The sequence below is a fragment of the Equus przewalskii genome, chromosome 3 (assembly GCF_037783145.1).
Source record: "Equus przewalskii isolate Varuska chromosome 3, EquPr2, whole genome shotgun sequence".
NCBI classification, from domain to species: domain Eukaryota; kingdom Metazoa; phylum Chordata; class Mammalia; order Perissodactyla; family Equidae; genus Equus; species Equus przewalskii.
The window spans coordinates 39,092,254-39,112,969 of NC_091833.1; the positions used below are offsets into that span (position 1 = coordinate 39,092,254).

Genomic DNA, 20,716 nt, shown 5'->3' on the forward strand with positions numbered 1-20,716 from the left:
TACATATACTTTCCCTTCAGGGCTGCTTCGCCCTTGCTTAACTCTAACATTGAAGTCTTTAACCGGGTGCAACAGTGGCTGGACTGCACCCCTCATGGAGCATTTGTCTTCAGAAGGAAAATATTCCAACCCTCCAGGATGCTTTACTGAGCTCCTCAGCAGATGCCTTGTAATACAGAAAGCACTGCAAAGAAACAAGTTCTCCTGAAATTTAAATTATTACAAGAGATGTATTATTCTGGTTTCTAGAAAACTATTTTCTTGATCTTTCATAGCATTGTTGGAAGAGAGTTTAAAAGGATCAGGAGAGAGGAAAGCTCTTTAATGACAATGAAAGAACGAAATTCACTCTAGTTCAAGAATTGTATATAAAGAATGTGCTTTAAATTAACAAGTATAACATTAAATCCTTAAAAAATCAAGGTGATAGAGGACTGAAGAATTTGCAGATATATGCATGGCATTTTGTAGCATCCATCTCAGAGATAATGTCTGCATTTTTACAAATCAACTTAAACTTCCGTTGAAATAGGATATTTTGTTTTCAAGCAAAAATTATCATTAATTAGATGTTTTTAAATTATCTGATTTAAATGATCTACTTTTTATGCCTGACTTACTATAAGCTTTTTACTCTGATATACAGTTCAAATGCCACTGTGGCAAAGGAAAAGCTGTATTTAGATCAAAGGCAAACTTTTATATGTGTTTGTTCTGCATGACAATATGGCTATAATTTAAGTCTATCAATAGTCAAGACATTAACAAGAGCTCATTGTCAGCTGAGAATACTCTGCTGTTGTCAGCTGACACACTGGCAGGCATTAGCCAGCAGAGAAAGACTTCTAAATTCTTCTTGCTGAGCTGAAAAACTCCATTACATATCTGACAAACCTGTGTCTTATTTCTTGTCTACCTGCCATCTTTAAGTTTGTAAGGATCAACATAGAACATCGTCAAACCTTCAACAACAAACATGCAGGCTCTCCCTAACATTTTTCTCTGTTAAGCCTGACTTATGGCCATTCAACATTTTATGAAGTTCTAAAAAGAAAACTGGATATGTTCTTTAAAAGTTGTGTTTTGAGTGACAATAGTCTCAAGACAATGAAACTTAATTTTTGCCTAATATTAAAGATATCCATCATTGTAATTAAATAATAGGTACTCTGAACTGAGAATTTGTGATGGATTATCCACAGATCTTCCCTTTAAAATTTCCCCGCAAACACAAAGAAGACTTCTCATGTTCCATTACATGAATATACTTTGTCTTTGCTTCAAGGGGATTTGTCTTGAGGGCCTGAACATACCTGTTTTCTGTTCTGGAAAGAAACAGAACAAAACGGCTTTGATAAATAATGAAAAAACATCCATCTTGTCCATCAATATTACATTCCTGAACTTGAAGTTGGAATTCTGCCAAAGTGATCATGGACAATATTATTAATTAGCTAACTCCGTATTCAACACTCACTCTGTGCCAGGAACAGTGCTAAAAAATAAAAATTTCACATTCATTATCTCAGTTCATCATCACAATAATAGTAAGAGAAAATTTCTAATATTATTATTTTTAGTATTATTATCATCATCATAAGCATCTCCATTTTAAAGATATAGAAACCAAGACAGAAAGTTAAATAACTTACTCAACGTAGTACAAGTAATAAACAGCAAAAATTTGGTTTCTAACAAAATCTCAAATCCTTGTTCTTCATCACTATACTAGTCTTTCTAATCTCTATACTTATCTATAGAAAGAGGTAAAAGCATTATGCTCCTGGCCATAGTTAAAAACAGGGACCAGATTTATTGTCCCACTATAAACAATTTAAAAACTGGACAACTGTTTTAGACAATGGATAACAGGCAAAGCTGGACTATGATCCATGAGAAGAGGGAAACAAAATTATGAGCCGTATGAATGCCCTTTGACAAGTTCTAGATCAGAAAGACCTCAAAAAATCTGCATATGGGTCACTTTGTATCTGTTGATAATGGGATATTAAGCTATGCACACACTTAGGGTAAAGCTCCTGAAGCCAGGTAGATAACCAATAAGGAGTTGTATGCTGAGAACTCTTGGCTATCATACAGGGCAGAGAGACACTCAAGGTCTGACCAATGATACTGGAAAATCTTCATTGATTGCCTTGATTAAGGACCCCAGAAGATCACACTTGGGTAGTTGGGCTAAAATACCCTTAATAACAACTCTAGAAAAGCTCTAACACAGTTTAAAAGCCAGTCTTGAAAGAATAAAGCTGTTCATTCATAAAATATTTAAAGGCCTTCCAGAACCAAATCTGACAATCTTTTATAAAGACAACAAAATATAGCAAAAACAGCTCAACAACATAAAGTTCCAAATATTCATCATCCAATCTAAAATCATATTTGTTGTTAGTTCCATTGCCCCCTAGCAACCCTGTCTACGGTAGAGTGGAACCCTGCTTGATCTTTTTGTGCCATCCTCTCACTTCTAATGCAATATCAGACAATGCTCCACTGCTATTCGAAGGATTTTCATGAGCAAATTTTTTTACGAGTGGGTGCCAGGCCCTTCTTCCTAATCTGTCTTAGTCTGGAAACTCCACTGAAACTTGTCCACCATGTGTGACCCTGCTGGTATTTGAAATATCGTTGGCATAGCTTTCAGCATCACAGCAACTAAAATTATATACATGTCCCCAAAGAGGTAAATTGTGAAACATAACCACGAGAAAAGTTAGCTAATAAAAATGGACTTGGAAATGACAAAGAGGATGGACACCTCACAACTAATTCCATGAGTCTAGTATTAGCCTAATAACAAAACCAGCCAAAGATATTACAAGAAAGAAAAACAGAAAATATTAAAACCTGTAGGCTAATAGCTCTCATGAACATAATACCAAAATAGCAAAACCACTAGCTAAATATTAGCAAATAAAATTTAACAATGTAAAAAAATAAGTGAGATTTATCTCAAGAGTCCAAAGTTGTCTAACATTTGAAAATCAGGCATTGTAATTCAATATATTAACAGAATAAAGGAGAAAACCTATATGCTTATCTCAATAGATAGAGAAAAAGCATTTGACAAAATTCAATATTTATTTATGATAGAATCTCTCAATCAAAATAGGATTAAAAAGAACTCCCTGAATCTGACAAAGCGCTTTTATGAAAAACCTACAGCTAACACTTACATACATGGTGAAAAATTATATGCTTTTTTTCTAAGAAAGGAAGTAAACATATTCACTCTTACTGCTTCTATTCAACGTTGTTCTGGGGGCGAGGTCCTGGCCAATGCAATAGTGCAAGAAAAAAAATGAAAGACATATATGGATTGAAAAGGAATATGACAAAATCATGCATAAATCCAATAAAATATACAAAATAGCTACTAGAATTAGTAAGTGAATTTGTTATAGCTGCAGAACACAAGATCAATATACGGAGTCAACCGATTTATTTAGTAACAAAAAATGAAATTTGAAAAAAATACCGTTTACAATAATGCCAATAAATATAAAATTCTTAGAGAAAAATTTTACAAAATATATGCACTCCTTTTATACTTAAAAGTGTCAAATTTCTGAGAGAAATTAAGGAACACCACATCATGGATTGAAAGACTCAATATTATTAAGATGTCAGTTCTACTTAAATTGATTTATAGATATATTGCAATTCGTATCCAAATTCAGTTATCCTCTTTGTAGAAATTGATAAGATAATTCCAATGTTACTATGGAAATAAAAAGGGCTTAAAATAGCTAGAACATTTTTTTTAAAACCATGAAGATGGAGAACTCACACTACTGGATTTAGAGACATACTATAAAGCTACAGTAATCAAGATAGTGTAGTATTGACCTGAGAATAGAATTTAATCAATGAAACAAAATAGAGATTCCAGAAATAAATGAATGTACGCTTTTCTCCTATATAACTGGTTTTTGACAAGGGTGCCATAATAATTCAATGGGGAAAAGACAGTCTTCTCCACAAATGCTCTGAAACAATAAGATACTCACATGCAGAAAAAAAATGAAGCTCACTTACCTCATGCCACACACAAAAAGAAATCAAAATGTGTCGTAAACTGAAACATTAAATCCAGATTTATAAAATTTGCCTTCTTTAGAGTCAGTAAAGATTTCCTAAATAGGACACAAAAGGCCAAAACCAAAGACAAAATGGTTAAGTTGAACTTTATCAAAAGAAAGAATTCTACTCTTCAAATGGGCACTAATATACTGAAAATGTAAGCCAAAGCATAAAAGGAAATATTTACATTATATATATCTAACAAATGGCTTGTATCTAGGAAACTTAAGGAACTCAAAAAATTTAAAAATAACTTAATCTACTAAAGAGCAAGAAAAATATTTGAAAAGACAATCACAAAAGAAGATATATGATTTTCCAATAAGGACATGAAAAGATATTCAGTATTATTCAGTCATTAGGAAAATGCAAATTCAAAACTACAGTGAGATACCACTACATATCCACGGGAATGGCTAAAGTTATAAAGGCCAATAATGCCAAGAATTGGTGGGAATATGGAGGAACTAGAACTCTCATACATTGCTAGTGCGCATGTAAAATCATACAACCATTTGGAAAACAATATGGCAGATTCCTCTTGAAAAAGAGTTTAAAAAGTTAAATGCATACTTCTCATCTGATGCATCTCCATGTTTATGTATTTACCCAAGAGAAGTGAAAACATATGTCCTGGATATACAAAGACCTACAACCAAATGTTCTCGTTAGTTCTATTCATAATAGCCAAAATCTGTAAACAATAAATAAACAAAGTGTGTCATAGCCATACAATGGAACACCACTCAGCAATAAAATGGAACAAGCTACTGATACACCAACAAAATGGATAAATCTCAGATACATTATGCAATATACTATGAACAAGAAGCCAGACATAGTGGAGTGCATACTTTATGACATCGTTTACGTGAAATACTAGAAAAGAAATCAGACCAGTGGCTGTCTGGGGCCAGGGATGAAGGGGCAATGCCAGGAGAGACGCACAAGAGAACCTTTGGGGATGACAGAAATGTTCTGTAGTTTGATCATGGTGTTGCTTACATGCGTGTACATATTTGCCAAAATTCAAGCCGTATACTTAAAATGGGCATATTTTATATGTAATACATACGATAATAAAACTGACTTTCAAAAAACATTTTTATAGACTATTTTTTAAGAGAGGGGTTATATTACTAACTTTCTGTTATGGGCTGAATTGTATCCTCTCTCTCAAAAAAATCCCCTATGTTGAAGTCCTAACCCCCAATGGCTGGGAATCGGACTGTTTTGGAGGATAGGGTCTTCAAAGTGGTAATTAAGGTTAGACGAGGTCATTAAAGTGGGCCCCAGTCCCATCTGACTGGTGCCCTTAGAAGAAGAGGAGGTTAGGACACACACACATGCACAGAAGGAAGGCTATGTGAATACCGAGGGGAAGACAGCCATCTACAAGCCAAAGAAGAAAGGGCTCTGAAGGAAACCAGCCCTGCCCACACCTGAATCTTGAGTTTCTTGCCTCCAGACTGTGAGGAAATCAATTTCTGTGTTTAAGCCACTCAGTCTGTGGTACTTTGTTACGGCAGCCCTAGTAAATTAATATGCTTTCCTACAGAGTTGACATAGTTAAATGAGATTATGATGTATTGGGGAGACAAGAAATATAGTTTTTTCCCTCCTTAATTTTTCCAGTGACAACCAGAGTCAGAACTATTCATCCTTACATTGAAGATTAATTAGCAAGCCAAAATCCCTTCCAATAGCTGGGAGAATTTCTAAACCCTTCTATTCTACTGCTGGATGAGAACCTTCTATATTTCTAAGCATCATGATTCTAATGCCACCTATTGTTAACCTACAGGAGCTTTCAGCAAGGTTAACATTTGTCTGGTAAGCAGCTGAAATATTGAGATGCTTCAGTACCATTGAACAAGAGCTGCCACCCTGAGCCCACTCCCCCGCCAAGCGCCCTCCACCGCAGCCCTCCTGGCCTCCCACACCTTCCTATTGCTCCTGTATCCAGCACCCAGCGCATGAATGCCTGGCCAAAGCAACGCCTTCTGTGCTTATAAGTCAATGCCCCATGCCACACCTCGATTTGATGCTCTGAATATTGCTGGCGTTTAGGGAAGTGTTTTGATCACGAAGAGACAGACAATAAGGATGAGTAATTTGAGAGAAGATTTTTTTTAAAATATGGATTTGTTTGATTTCCAGAGCGTGTTTATTTTGTGGACTAAACATAAGCCTGGGTCACCTCAATTTAAGCACACTTATAACAAGATATTGTTTGCAATGTTTTAAGGTATAAAAGCTTACGTGTGCACTCCCATTTAGGGTTGGGTCTTGGTTGGCCTCTCTAGCATCAAATGTTTGTCATATCTATGCATCCCCTTGCTCACAAATATAAACCAAGCCTCTGTGTGTGTGTGTGTGTGTGTGCACGCACATGCGCGCGCTCTGATAAGAGACAGAGCTTCTTTAGTGTGCTAGCAGTATTTAACAGAGGGCTTCTCCTGCTGGAGTTGCAGTGCAGTATAATAATGCTGTGTGCATTTAAATTATAAATGTAAGCACCATGTAGGATTTACAGCATTTTGCTTGGAACTAAAACTAAAGCAAATGAAAGCATTTAAAACAAAAACTGTCAGCCACTATATTGCTGTTCCCATTGTAAGGCCATTTAACTATCTCAAAAAGCTTGGAGCATTCTATAGATGAGATTTTCTCTGGCTTTGCAGCAAAGCCTACTTAGCTGCTGAGCTCAGTGTGTTGCATGTGTGCTACAAGAGGCAGGTTTTAAACAATGCCTCTATTATCCAAGAATAATAGTTCAGAAAAGTATTCAACTTCACGTTGGCATCCTAGAAAGATGTGCTCAGTCTCGGCTCCATCCTGTTATTGTGCTTTGGCCCACACCCTAGGATTGGTATTTTATTTCAAAAGTAGAACAGTGACTCTAAAGTTCTGATAGCTGAGCTTCCCACTCTCTGGAGGCTCAGGGTGTGAAGTGTGGAATTAAAGTCAAACTGTCAGGATAGAGAAGTGTAGGACGCTTTCAAAGGCTGAAGCTTTAAGAAATGTGTGTGGGAAGGGAAGAGAAATTGAAATCACCTATTAATACCAAATGCTAATAGTTATTATCTTCATCATCATCATCATCAGTAAAGTTTTATTACTTCCTACTAGTCCAAGCTATTATTTCAGGCACAGGGGTTACAAAAAGACGTCATAAGTAATAATTCCCTCCAAGAGCTCATTGGCTATTGTTGGAAATCAGATATCCAGTTTGCAGGGCGAGCTGTTTTTGGCATCCTGCTGCTGTGGGTAGGTGAGGTAAAGGGATTACATGGAAAACTAAAAGTTCCGTGCTGTTGCTCGGAACATGCAGTCTCCAAACTGCATGCAGTGGGGACAGTGCACAGGAGTGGAACAAATGGTGACTCGGAGTCAGACGGGAGCTTAAATCTAGGTTTCATCAGTTATCCTCTCAATTCTAAAATGACAATATTAACGCTGTGAGGAGATTAAGTAAAATAAAGCCTGCAAATCATTTAGCACCATGCCTAGCACATAAACCAAGGACGAAAAACAGTAACTTCAAAAGAACAAAGTTAAAGGTAGCAGAGAGCTAATACAGACAATTAAAATTTTTTAATGCAGGCAGGAGTAAAAACATACAGTCAAGAATATTTGCAAAAGAATATATTTGATTCTGATGCTTAGAATTGTGTCCTTCAAGTGGCACAATTCAATGACACAAGATTATATTTCCTTCTCTTAGTCTACTTCAGGGCATAGTCAAGGCCAAAGATCAAGAAAAGAGTCCCTTCTCCTGAGCCCACTTAATTAATAAGGTATTTTACTAAAGCAATAAAAGGTTCACACCCTTAAGATTCAAACATTAGTTTAAAGATTTCCAGAAAAGTCCACTTATTTGTTACTTAGTATTAGTGATCAATCCATTCATTCATTCATTACTCACACTGCATTCTCAAACTCCAGCTACCTGAGTCTCTCTCCTTACTTGTTTCAAAGGCCTGAGATTTTCTGTAACTCACCCCACTCTCCCCCATCTTAAAAGGGGTGGATTTAAAAAATAGACTGATCCAGGGTCAAGGTCTCCACATTATTGACTCTGTCCCTTGAGGTAACCTGCCCTCTTCTTTTTTCCCAAGTGATTGACAGAAGTAATAACCAATTACAATCTGTACTTTTCTATTATGGGCATTTTGAGGCAGGTTTTCATTATTCTCTAAAAGACATTGCAAAGTTTCACGTAGGCAAAAATCTCATGAAAGTGCAAGATATGATGACTTAAGTATATCTTGTACTGTAACTATCTTCTTATACATGAATTGTCTGTTGGAATAGAATAAGATGAGGCTTTCTCCATGATACCTAGATTAGGCGTTTTAAGTCCATAAGAAGGAAGCCTCAGCAGAATTGTGCAAAGACCCTTTGAGGGAAAGCAAACCTTACTGCTGTGTTCTGCTGTGAATACACTTTATCTAATCATAAGAATGGAAGATGTGTTTATAGGTTATCAATTTTGGCATCATTCAATAGGAAGAATTTAGGGTTGAAGAGAAACTTTGAAGATATAAAATAATGGCATAGTTAAAAGAAATTATGAGATGGTGGGCAGGAGGAGAGCTGACAAATGTGGTAGGGACACTAATGTCTTTATTTTACTCAAGGAGAAACCAAGAGATACTGTCTAAGTTAATGAAAAAGAGAGTGATAGGTTTAATTATATTATTTAAAGTTAAAAAAGAGAAGCAATACAAGCATTAAATCGTGGTATAGGTTATATAACTTGGGAGGTGAGAGGAGCGAAAGTGCAATGTAGTGCTAGTGAGCTAAATTTTTTTTATTTGTAGCACAGGGTCATTAGCTGCTGTCTAAAGTTCTTACAGAAAAAGACAGAAGTTTATGATCTTCTAACTGTGATGATGAGCTGCAGAGGAACTGAAAACAGAAACAGTAAAGGTCATAATCTCTGGCTGGATTCTGGGGCAGGGAGGGAAATTACATACCAGTGTAGGCCCTGCAAGACCTCTACTAAATAATTCTACTTGTACATTTTCTGATCAAAATGTACATACAATTTCACTGTCTATATATTGAAAGGTATTAAAATCACAACACTTATACATGCAATGAGGCTTTACAAAAAATTTTACTGAACACTCTAACAATTACGATTTCATTTGCCACAATAACCTTGTGAATAGGTTGGGTTGCTATTATTAATTTTCCCCTTCTTATAAATACAGAAACATTGTTGGCTCCCAGCAAGACAAGTTTTTACTGGAGAACATATAGACAGTTTGTTGGTAGCCAAGAAAGCTTTGGTTTAACCTAGGTCTTATAACTTCTGGTTAAAAGCCATTTCCATCAGAGAAGCTGAAGTTTTTGCTTTCCCCAGACTTGAAAGATCACACAGCCTACCAACATTGCCTGGAATGTAATCGTGACTGCTAGATTACCAAAAATTGTCATTATGTCAATAAGAAGTCATTGTATCACCAAAATCTTAAGAGCAAATTCTCTTATCAACACCTTAGCTTCATGATACACACACACACAAAGAATTTAACAGGTATGTATTTGGAGACACATTATCAGAAATGTTTCGGGCTAATAGAATTATTAAAGTTCACATATCCACTGACATCTAAGCAAATTATATCACTAGACTCATGTTACTGAGCAACAGTTCACTGCCTGAGACACACAGAAGCCAATACTATGGCACCAGCTTTTGAGAAAAGAAAGAGCTTCATTGAGAGGTCGACCAGCAAGGAGACAGGAGGCAAGGCTCTCAACTCCGGCTCCTCAATCCAAGATTCAGGGTGAAATTTAAGGAGTTAAGGGTTACTAAATTGCATCTGTAAGCTGATTGGCCAGTCTCAAATCAGGCCATATAAGGTAATCAAGCTACCTGGATGCAGGATTTTCCTTATTGAGGGACTTCTTGCTTCTTAAAGGGCTCCAATCGTTCGGGGTCAACCTAGGGCTATTGGTTCCCACCTGGCACATGGGCAGTGCCATCTCTGTTATTAGGCAAGGCTTGATTAAAATAACCTGTTTTAAAGAAGCAAAACCAGTTTGAGCTGGTTAGTGTTTTATGTGCTTTTTCCCTCACAATCCTCTGACTATTTTTCTATAGTCTAAAGCAACGCTATTCAATAGAAGTATAATGCAAGTCACATAGGTAATTTAAAATTTTCTAGTAGCCACATCAAAAACTAAAAAGAAACAGATAAAATTATTTCAACATGTATATAAAGAATAAAAATATAAAAAACTATGAGATAAATACGTTCTTTTTTTCAAACTGTCTTTGAAATGCTTTGAAAGCATTTCACACTTACAACCCATCTCAGTTCAGACTCCCCACATTTCAGATGTGCCATAGCTACTGTGTTTAATGGCTAGCACGCTGGACAGCACAGGTCCAAGGAGCCGAGGGACTCCAGTCCTGGCATTTGGTAACTCCAAGACGCAAAACTGAAAGGGAGGAGCAGGGAGTCAGAGAAATAATGTGAAATATCAAATAGTTCAGAACCAGTCCTTAGTGATGGAATAAAATATTTGTCAAACTATCCAATTAAGTCTTCAAAATAAAATGTCTGTATTATCTTTATAAGGGAAATTTCAACTTATTTAAAATTATAAATTAGTTGCGCTACAAACTTGTAAAGAGAAACTGCCTGTGAACCAAATGAGATCATCATTCTCTCACTCTTAAACTATTAATGCTTCCTTGAAGATATTTTCTAATGAAATTGCTCACATCGCAGTGAACAGAAATAAACTTATGACAGAAAAAAATTCCATTGGTAATGATGTGAAAATCAAGCCTATGTCCCCGACCTACAGCACATGTTTAAATAGTGACTAGGTGGTTGGCTGCATCTGTTAGAGCAATCATTCTTTGCTAAGCTAATAAGAAATTTACTTTCATAACTAGAAAGTGAATTAAAGATAGCTGAACATATTCGCTGAACATTAACCATAACAAAATATATATATATATACACTCCCAAAGCTCTACACCAACTATGTTAAAACTGAAATTGTTATATTTGCAAATATAATTTAATTGGAAAATATTAAGCAATCTCATCGAACAGATCAATTTATTCAGTGCTTTGACACACATTCACATATAAATTTATTTTAATAGGCTCAGCAGGATACAGCTCTATTAAAGAAACTTTACTATTGTGAAATAATTATTACCTGATCTTGAAAATTTTTACATCAAAATTGCTTCTTCTAAATCAAATGCCATAGAATTCTCTGGCTACAACAGATGTCTCCCATTACCTGTGGACAACCTGCAGTAAATTCTATGCAGAAATGAAATGCCCTCCATCCAGATGACAGTGTGGTCAGGCTCTTGCCCATTCATTCATTCACACGCTTGCTCATTTAAGTATTCTGTATTCCATTATTTGTACCTGCATTGAATCTGTGACTCTTTTGTCAGGGCATATGCACAATTAAGTAACCAAGAAGTCATTTCAAATTATATCTTGCATATCTCTTTTCTTCTACTTACATTTCTCGACACTTAAGGAGAATTTTCTGACCACCCCAACATATTCTGAAATCTCCCTTTTCTGTCGCATCCATTTTATTAATATACTACATTCACCTTTCTCAAATACCCTGCAAAGGTCCTCTGAGTAATTCTTCCTCAAGCTCTCTCTCAAGACCTCTTTCTCTCCTCTCTCTCCTTCTCTTATCTTAATTCTCTATATAAAATCCCAAAGAAGCATCCAGGCTAGCAAAGGCAAAAACCTCCAAAGAAGCTGAGAGAAGAGAAAGAAATGAAATGACACAAGCTCTAGCCGCTTTTTTTAAATGGTAAAGACAGAGACATTCAAATTCATTTACCTTTTTTGTCCCTTTACACATCCATTAAGTAAACTTTTAGCAACTAGAAATAAGTGCCAGAGACGCAAAAATGAGATAAAAATCCATGATATTAAGGAGCTCCAGTTGAGTGTTGTATGTATGTGTGTGGGGGGCAGGAGGGTTGTTATTAAAATAGCTCCATTAAATTTTAAATTAGTACCATTTAAGTTAGTACCTGGACTTAGACAATTGCCATAAAGGAAGAAGAATGAGAAAACCGACAGAATTCTGTAATGTAAGAGGTGAAAGATGAGCAAAGGGATACATCTTAGATGACTTCCAGATGAATGGCCCCCTTGAAAGACTGGCTGAATAGTGGTATCAATTTAAGAAACATAGACGTGAGAGTGAATCTGCTAAGTTTGGTTTTGAAGAAGTGGGGTTTGCACTATCTATTTATATATATATATATATACACATATATTCTTCCAAATGGAGATATTGTAGGAATTAGAAGCCTGGATCCCAGGAGAGATATCCCAACTGGAAATGTAGCTTGAGACGTCATCACTATACAAATGGTGGTTGAAGAGAGTGAATATGCTGTTGCAGGAAAAGTTCTCATAGTGAGAATAAAACAGTGAAAAGTACCAACACTTAAATCATGGGCAGAAGGAAAATCAAGATTGAATAGCTACAGGGGTGGTGACAAACCAAGAGAGAGGAACGTCACAGAGGCAGATGTCCCTCAAACACGTGAGTCCCATTTCAACCAATAAATCATATTCATTTGACAATAACTCTAGTCCAGGTTCTCACAAGATGAATACCAAAAGTCAACTCTGAGCATTGGTAAATGGATCACTTTAAGCAACTGATATATCAGAGAAATAACGTAATGTGCATTTTAACCAGGCATTGTCCTAGATTCTCTAAACTTAACTCCTGCATTGAGAAAGACCATTAGGAAGGAATATTCCTGGATCACCTCATTTCCCTGCTGAATTGCCTTCCCTGAGTGATGCTGGAATGTCATTCCCCAACTTTTACAGATAACAGACACCTAAAACTCCATTTTGAACAACATAGATGTGTCCTTGGCAAAATCCTAATTGAAAACCTTGCTGGATGTGTTATCCCACAACCTTTATATAAAGACTTACAAGGTGAATGCCTCTTTGAATTCGTGCCACTCAAATGCAAATGCAGATGAGCTGGTATTATTTCTCTTATGGGACAATATGAAGCCGACATGTCTCCCATTTTGACAAAGTTATCAAGAAATGCAGAATCAAATCCGTATATTATTTATTAACTTAATATGCCTGGTAACAAAATGATGGCATGTGTCTCATTGTTATTTTTATTTCTTTCTTTTTAAATTGTTTAATTTTCGTTTGTGTTTGTAAGGAAGAGTGGCCCTGAGCTAAAGTCTGTTGCCAATCTTCCTCTTTTGGCTTGAGAAAGGTTGTCACTGAGCTAATATCTGTGCCAATCTTCCTCTACTTTATGTGGGATGCCACTATAGTATGGCTTGACAAGCAGTGCTAGGTCTGTGCCTGAGATCTGAACTTGTGAACCCCAGGCTGCCAAAGAGGAGTGCATGAACTTAACTACTATGTCACCAGGCTGGCCTCAATTGTGTTTAATTTTTAAAGCAAACTCAAACACTTCTTACATGAAAAAGCAGGTCCAATTCACCATACTTCCCCATCCTCCCCCACAGGACTGAGGCACCTTTCAGCAGTGGCCCCATGGTTGTTATAATGCTGTGCATGTCTTTCTCAAAAGAAATCTAGAAATGAAACTACATTAAGGAAAAAATCTGAGTATTATTGTACCCTTGGTCCCTTTCATCACGTCCAGTGGCAGGTATCTACTAAGTGGGATAATGATGGCTTCCTATCATCCTTGAAAGCTATCTCAGCACTATACTTCCTCACTTTAGCCTGGGCAGTAATTTGGGTAACTAAAAAATTGCAAAATAGTGAAATTTTTTTATATCTCCACCCACAGGACACTTGGACACCTATTTAAATAAAACCTCAAGAACATTCTTGGATAGACTATGGTTTCTCAATTTAAATACAAAATTTATTTTAAAATCTGATGTGTGTGTGTGTGTGTGTGTGTATCTCATCACCATTTAAATTTTTGTAGAGGTCATGACAGTGGATGTCTCTCCTAACTGAGAGTATGAAGAAATAAAAGTTTAGAAAGCCTAAATAATGCCAAAGAGCATGGGTAGCAGATGCAAACCTAACAGTGGTAGGAGTGGGGTTTGCTTTTGAATAAAATCGTAGAGGTTTGGTACAGTCATGATGGGGTTTATACAAGAGTCTCTAGAGCCAAGGCCTGCATCTTGAACAAGAGTAAGTGTCCATTCTTTATGATTTTAACATCATAAACCTCAGCTCCTGCTTGCTGGGACCCACTCTTCCTCTAAACCCCTTACTTAATAGTAGTTTTCTAATTTTATATTCACTATTTAAGGTTATACATTCCCTCAGGACAGCACTCCTCTGATGTCAATGAGGAGTCCTCGAATATCTGTGATGATGTTTCCCCAAAAATTTCACTGGTTGTCCATTTTGTTCTGTTCTCCGAGCATTCTTAGCTCATATTTTATCTGTACTTTTCCCTTCTTGGATTTGAGCCAGTGTTTTAAGCCAGGATTCCAAGGGGTACCAAAGGAATCCTGGCTGATTGAAGCAGCAACACAGCTCAAACCCCAGCTCAAGTGAGCTAGTGATCACACATCTCTTTCTATAAGTACACAATAATTCACTCAGCACTTTCTGCTAACCCATACAATGCTATTTTAAATCCATTTCCTCAAAGGAAGCTTTATCCAGTGATATAACCCTTATCAACATATACTTCTCACAGCCCCACACTCACATATCTTCTCATCATTATCACTCTGGCTTATGGTTACTCTTCTGAATCCAGTACCATCCATGCCTTCTAGGTAAAAGTTATCCTCAGTGATCCATAAGTAACTGCATTTTCAAATCTTTCTAGTTACCATCCATTCTCTCTTTTCAATCACAATTAACTACATGCAATTCCCTGACTTTTCCAGACTCTGAGTATTACCACCTTCCCCAGAAATGCTCTTCCTCTTAGAGCACCATTCTTCATAACTCTTTGCCTTCATGGTTTTCTCTAAAGACCCATAACATAACTCAAATGTCACCCCTTCTGTATCTCATGGCACATTTTACATACCTCTATCATATCTCATAATACATTGTAATTATTTTTAACATAAAAATATATTTATATATTTAACCTGTGCTTTTTGTATTTATATAGCCACCCCAGACTCCTATCCCCCATGGGTCTGGAAAGAATTCTACCACGGCACAGTGCCAGCCTAAATAGGCACTGAATACATGTTTGTGGAATGAATGATTGATCTTAATACAATTTCTCACATTTTAAGTTTCCAAATGAAGTCATTAGCCTTTGTTATAGTCATAGGCATATTACTAGGTAGGAAGAAAATAAAATTGGCACCAAAATTTAACAAAACCCACCTTAATAGGGAAGCCTAGTTTAAAATTTCTTCTAGCTGATTGTCCTAATAACTCAGTGATAAAACAGTGGTGACGCATCCATTTGTTAAATGAACTGTGTATTGAGCAGCTAGGATATTCCAGATACTCCAAGATATTCTGTGATATGTCAGAAGTAAAATGGCAAGACAAACTGCCACTTAGAAGTCAGAGAAAAAGATGAAAACTCACACAATTGCCTAAAACTAGAATTAAAATGATGAAATGAGAACCACAGATTTTGTCCCACACATACTTTGCTTCTGAAAAGAGAGCAAATCTGTTGTTCTGCGAAAGGAAGATAATGGAAAGGAAAATACCTTTTTCTTTCTTCACTGCTTGTCCTTCTCAGAAAGAGGAGAGGAACCAACTGAAACATTGAGCATGAGTCCTGCTGCTGCATAGAATCTACTTTTTGAGGCAAGCGAGATGGCACTCTCACGCTTCTCCCTCGCTCGGGACATCATGCCCCTTTTTTTATCCATACAGAGCCTGCACCAGTCAGGAAACAACTGTCCAGAAGAGAGGAGTGGGCCTTACGCACATGCGTAGGAAGAGCCTGAGGGCAGAGCCTTCTGAGTACCATCCTTCTTCAATTAGTGCACTAACTCAAACTGTGACAAAAGGAAGTTGGCGTGGAGGAGCTTGAGAAAGGGTGGCGCATGATGGCCTCAATAGGGCTGCCGTCAGGGAAAAGGCTGTCAGACTCCAGAAACGGAAATGGAAACTGTGTGCAACCATTTGCTCTCTTGTCACACATGTGAGGAGGTTGAACAAACAGAACAAACGCTCAGGTGGCTGGTGGGTGAGACTGAAGGCGGCACATACACTATATTTGTTTATAAACACCAGGCATTGGTCTAGTTCCTTCCAAGAAGAGTAAACAACAAGCTAGTGAAATGCAGCCTGTGCAAGACAGGAGACAGGAGCATGATAATGAAGACTGAGAAAAAGAGCATAGGTCTGAAACTGACCGGCCATGAGAATCAGGGGATACGCCTGGGAAAAAAGCATGACCTCTGACCGCTATGCCGAGGAGAAACTCCTGGGAAGAGCTCAGGTTACGAGGCAATGGTGTGTGAGGGCCAGAGGTTTGAAGATTCCGAGGGAACCAAATACAGTAGAGGAGGTTAAGTCCTCTTTAGAGCAGTAAAGAGTAGGGAAGAAAAAGAGGGGGAAGACAAAACAAGGAATGGGAAAAGGCCTATAATAAATACAGAAGATGCATTTTTTTAATGAGAAAAGTACAATTAGACAGTAGCAAATTTTAAAATCTTGATGAAATGGATGACTTTTTAGGGAAATATATATAGCTAAGATTTACTCAAGAAGAAATAGAAAACCTGCCAAGAGTGGCATTTTCCTCTCTTTTGTGCACAGTCCTCTTGCACGACCAACTGGGGGCTAACACGGGTGTGAATTCAGGGCAAGGAAACCCTCGTCCTGCTCCCCACCCAGCAAACCAGAGTTCTCTGCTGGAATTTGACCCCAAGCCAAGCGGACAACAACGTGTGCAATCTTGTCTAGTGCACAGCTGCCTCGAGAGCCTTGGGAGGAAGAGTGCTGTGGTTTGAGGGAGGACTTGCTTTCTCTCGGGCCTCCCTGAACAACACAATCTAATGGCCCAATCTTACTGCAAGTTTTTAAGAACTCTCCAGTACACGCCTCCTCCCTCCTTTGTATTTATCTTTCTGAATCCCCTCTGCTCTTCCCTCATTGCAATGTTGTGTTAGTTTGAGGGCTGCCATAACGAAATACTACGGACAGAGAGTGGAAAACACAAATTTCTATGCCCACAGTTCTGGAGCCTGCAAGTCCCAGATCAAAGCACTGGCAGGGCTGACTTCCTCTGAGGCCTTTCTCCTTGGCCCGTAGATGATCACATTCCAGGGGCGCCCCTGTGTTTCTTTCTGTGTGTCCTAATCTCTCTTATAAAGACTCGCGTCAGATTGGATTAGGGTCCACCTAACAGCGTCATTTTAACCATGGTCACCTCTTTAAAGACCGCATGTCCAAATATAGCTACATTTTAAGGTACGGGGGTTGGGGCATCAACATATGAATTTGAGGGGACGCAATCCAGCCCCCAACAGATGCTTTCAAACAATGTATATTACAGATGTACAGGCACGAGTTTAGGCTCTACAGGTGCTTAGCCTATGACCTTTCCCTGGAGTATCTACTCAGTTTACTCTGCTTTATATTTCTCCACATGTGACTATGAGCGTGTGGCCTCTTACCTCTATGGATATCAAATTTTCTCATTTATAAAATAAAAGGATTTAACTAGATAAAACTTATGGTGTCCTCAATATTTAACAGAATCAGGATCCTAAGTCATTGTGCATAAATTCAGTCAGATGTTATAGCGAGAGGGTGAGAGCCTGAAGGAAAAAGTGCCAAAGCTCAAAAGAAAGAGATGGCCAATGTAATAACCAATGTCTTTCACTTTTCCCTTTTCATATATGTACAAGGGTGATATATGATAAAAATCTGTGTCTAAATAATACTAAACAAAATCTTCTAATAAATATAGAATAAAAGTGCTAAATGATAAGAAGCATCATGTCAAATTTTAATTGGAAGTTTTTTCTTCTTGGTGTATATAAAATACCAATGTGTCTTACAATCAATGCATCTTAGATTCACTTAAATGTGGTATTTAGTGAGGTGCTACCATGTGTCAGGCACTGTGATAAAACCTGAGAACTATAAAGTAAACGTGGGCCCTTCTCCTCAGGAGTTTACATGATCTTGGTATATAGAGTTACTAAAAAATACAGTAAGAAAATTAGTTAAGTGGGAGATAGTGCTATAAGAAGGGAAAATATCTGCTCTGAAGCATATCTCAGAGGGGTCAGAACTCATCTGGGGGATCCTGGAATCCCTCCTTGAAGAAATGATACCTCAGCTAGAACAGAAGGATGAGAAGGGCTTAACCAGGAGTGAGGAAAGACCATTCCCCATAGAAAGGAGTAGCGTGTGCAGAAGCCTGAAGGTGAGGATGAGCATGGCCAACTGATGGAACTAAGAGAAGCCCGGCATCAATGAAGGAGAGAAAAGGGGAGGAGGCGGAGACAAAGCTGAGGACGTGGGCAGGGGCTGACCCAGGCACAAGGCCCGGGTCCTCCAGGTTACAAAGCTGCGGGCGACATATTCACAGTGGCAGCTTGAGGAGAGGTGAACTCAGCACTTACAGTTTTGCCAATAGTTTGTAGGAATTTCCTTCAGTCTTTTTTAGTAAACTGTCCGTGAAGTTTTGCAAGTGCTCCTCACACGCAAAGGTGTCTTGTGTTGCAAGAACTCTGCCTTAATTTAGCAGCTTCAAAAGCCTGCTGTCCAATTGATGCATTAAAATTACAGTAATCGAAGAAGGTCCTAATATTTGTATACGTTGGTCTATTTTGTGTCTACTGTCTTGTCAGTCAACTTATTATTCGTAAGTTGTCTGGTGCCTGACCTACACGTGTATCTATAAGAAGAAATGTCCTTAAAATGTAGTTGAAGTTATCTTTTCAGCCAAGCAGATTAATCTTTGAATAATATGTGTGTTCTCCTAAGAAATGTAAAATACACATTATACATATTACCCATTTACATTTGTCTATATTTCAATGTTGATTTGATTGATCTACTTGCATTAATTTCAGCTCCACATAAGAAGATAATATAACCACAACAAAAACAACCACAATAGTTTGGGTGGTTAATTTTATGTAACAACTTGACTGGGTCAGGGGGTGTCTGGATATTTGGTTATACGTTGTCTTAGTCCATTTGGGCTGCTATAAAAAAGAAATACCATAAACTGAGTGACTTATAAACAACGAAAATTTCTTTCTCACAGTTCTGGAGGCTGGAAGATCAAGGTGCCAGCAGATTCAGTGTCTGTTGAAGAGCTGCTTCCTAGATGGCCGTCCTTTACTTCTCACTGTGACATCCCACGGCAGAAAAGGCAAGGCAGCTCTCCGGGGTCTCCTTCATAAGGGCGCTAACCTCATCCATGAGGGCTCTGCCTTCATGACCTAATCACCTCCCGAAGGCCCCGCTTCCTAATACCATCTCCTTGGGGGTTAGGAATTCAATGTATGAATTTTGAAGGGACATGAACATTCAGACCATTGTAAACATTGTTTCTGAGTGTGTCTGTGAGGATGTTTCTGGATGAGATTAACCTTCGAATCAGTAGACTGATGGTGGGAGTCACTGAAGCCTGAAAAGAATAAAAGGCTAAATAAGAAAGAATGCTTTCTGCTTGACCATCTTCAAGTGGGGACGTAGAGCTGGTTGTAGACCTGGACTTGGTTGGAACGTACACCATTGGCTCTCCTGGGTTTGCAGCTTGATGACTGCAGATCTTGGACTTACTTCTCACCCTCCATAATTGCATAAGGCAACTCCTTATAGTAAATATATACGTCCATAGATATGTAAATATATGTATCTTATTTGTTCCGTTTCTCTGGACAACCCAGACTAGTTCAATAGCTAACAAAAATAGAGCCCTTAATAAGTCCCAGGTACTCTACTGAGGTCTCTACATTGAGTCCAATTAGTGCTGTAAGCATCTGCAGTGTCGGTACTATTATAACCTCCATTTTGCAGATAAATAGAAAATGAAGCTTAGAAAGATCAGGTAAATTTCCTAAGGTCAGCTAATTTATTCAACTTCTTAAAAGTAATGTGGAGTGCTTATTTATTTTACAAACACTGATGTAGTAGATATGCCAAGCATTGTTCCAAACCTTATCAAACACTGCTCATTTAATCCTCCTAACAGCCTTGTGGGGCAGACACAGAGAGGTTGAGTAACTTAGCATGCAAGGAGCAGAACTGGGATTCAAACCCAGGTCATCTGGTTCCAGGGTTCTGAGCCTAACTCCCAGATCTCAGTCATTATAGGTCAGACTAGCCAACAATTTCAACTCTATGAATTATAAGCTTTATGCCCTTGGCAAAATCATTTAATCAGAATTAAACTCTGAGACTAAATTTTCCAATCTTATAAGATGGCAACTACAGAAGATGTTAGAAAAATCAAATGAGATGACACACATTTCATTATTATTTTAGTAGTCATTGTGATCATCTTCAGTCCACTAATTTACAACTACTATTATAATTGCTAATGATTTATATTAATTATATGCTATGTTGTCACTAATTTGATAATTAACCCTCACAACTATGGATGCTTCATTAAAAGTATTGCACACTGTCACCATTTTTAAGAGGCTCTG

General features: G+C 37.7%; 1 protein-coding gene across 4 annotated transcripts in view; it reads left to right on the plus strand.

Annotated features, from left to right (window-relative positions):
- EMCN (endomucin) overlaps positions 1 to 19,718 on the plus strand; it is a 121,546-nt gene extending 101,828 nt beyond the window's left edge. For all 4 annotated transcript variants that reach the window (XM_070612588.1, XM_070612592.1, XM_070612598.1 and 1 more), the window contains one exon: positions 19,324 to 19,718. The gene's annotated coding sequence lies outside the window, so the exon portion shown is untranslated. The remainder of the gene's footprint in view (positions 1 to 19,323) is intronic.
- Positions 19,719 to 20,716: the final 998 nt, after the last annotated feature.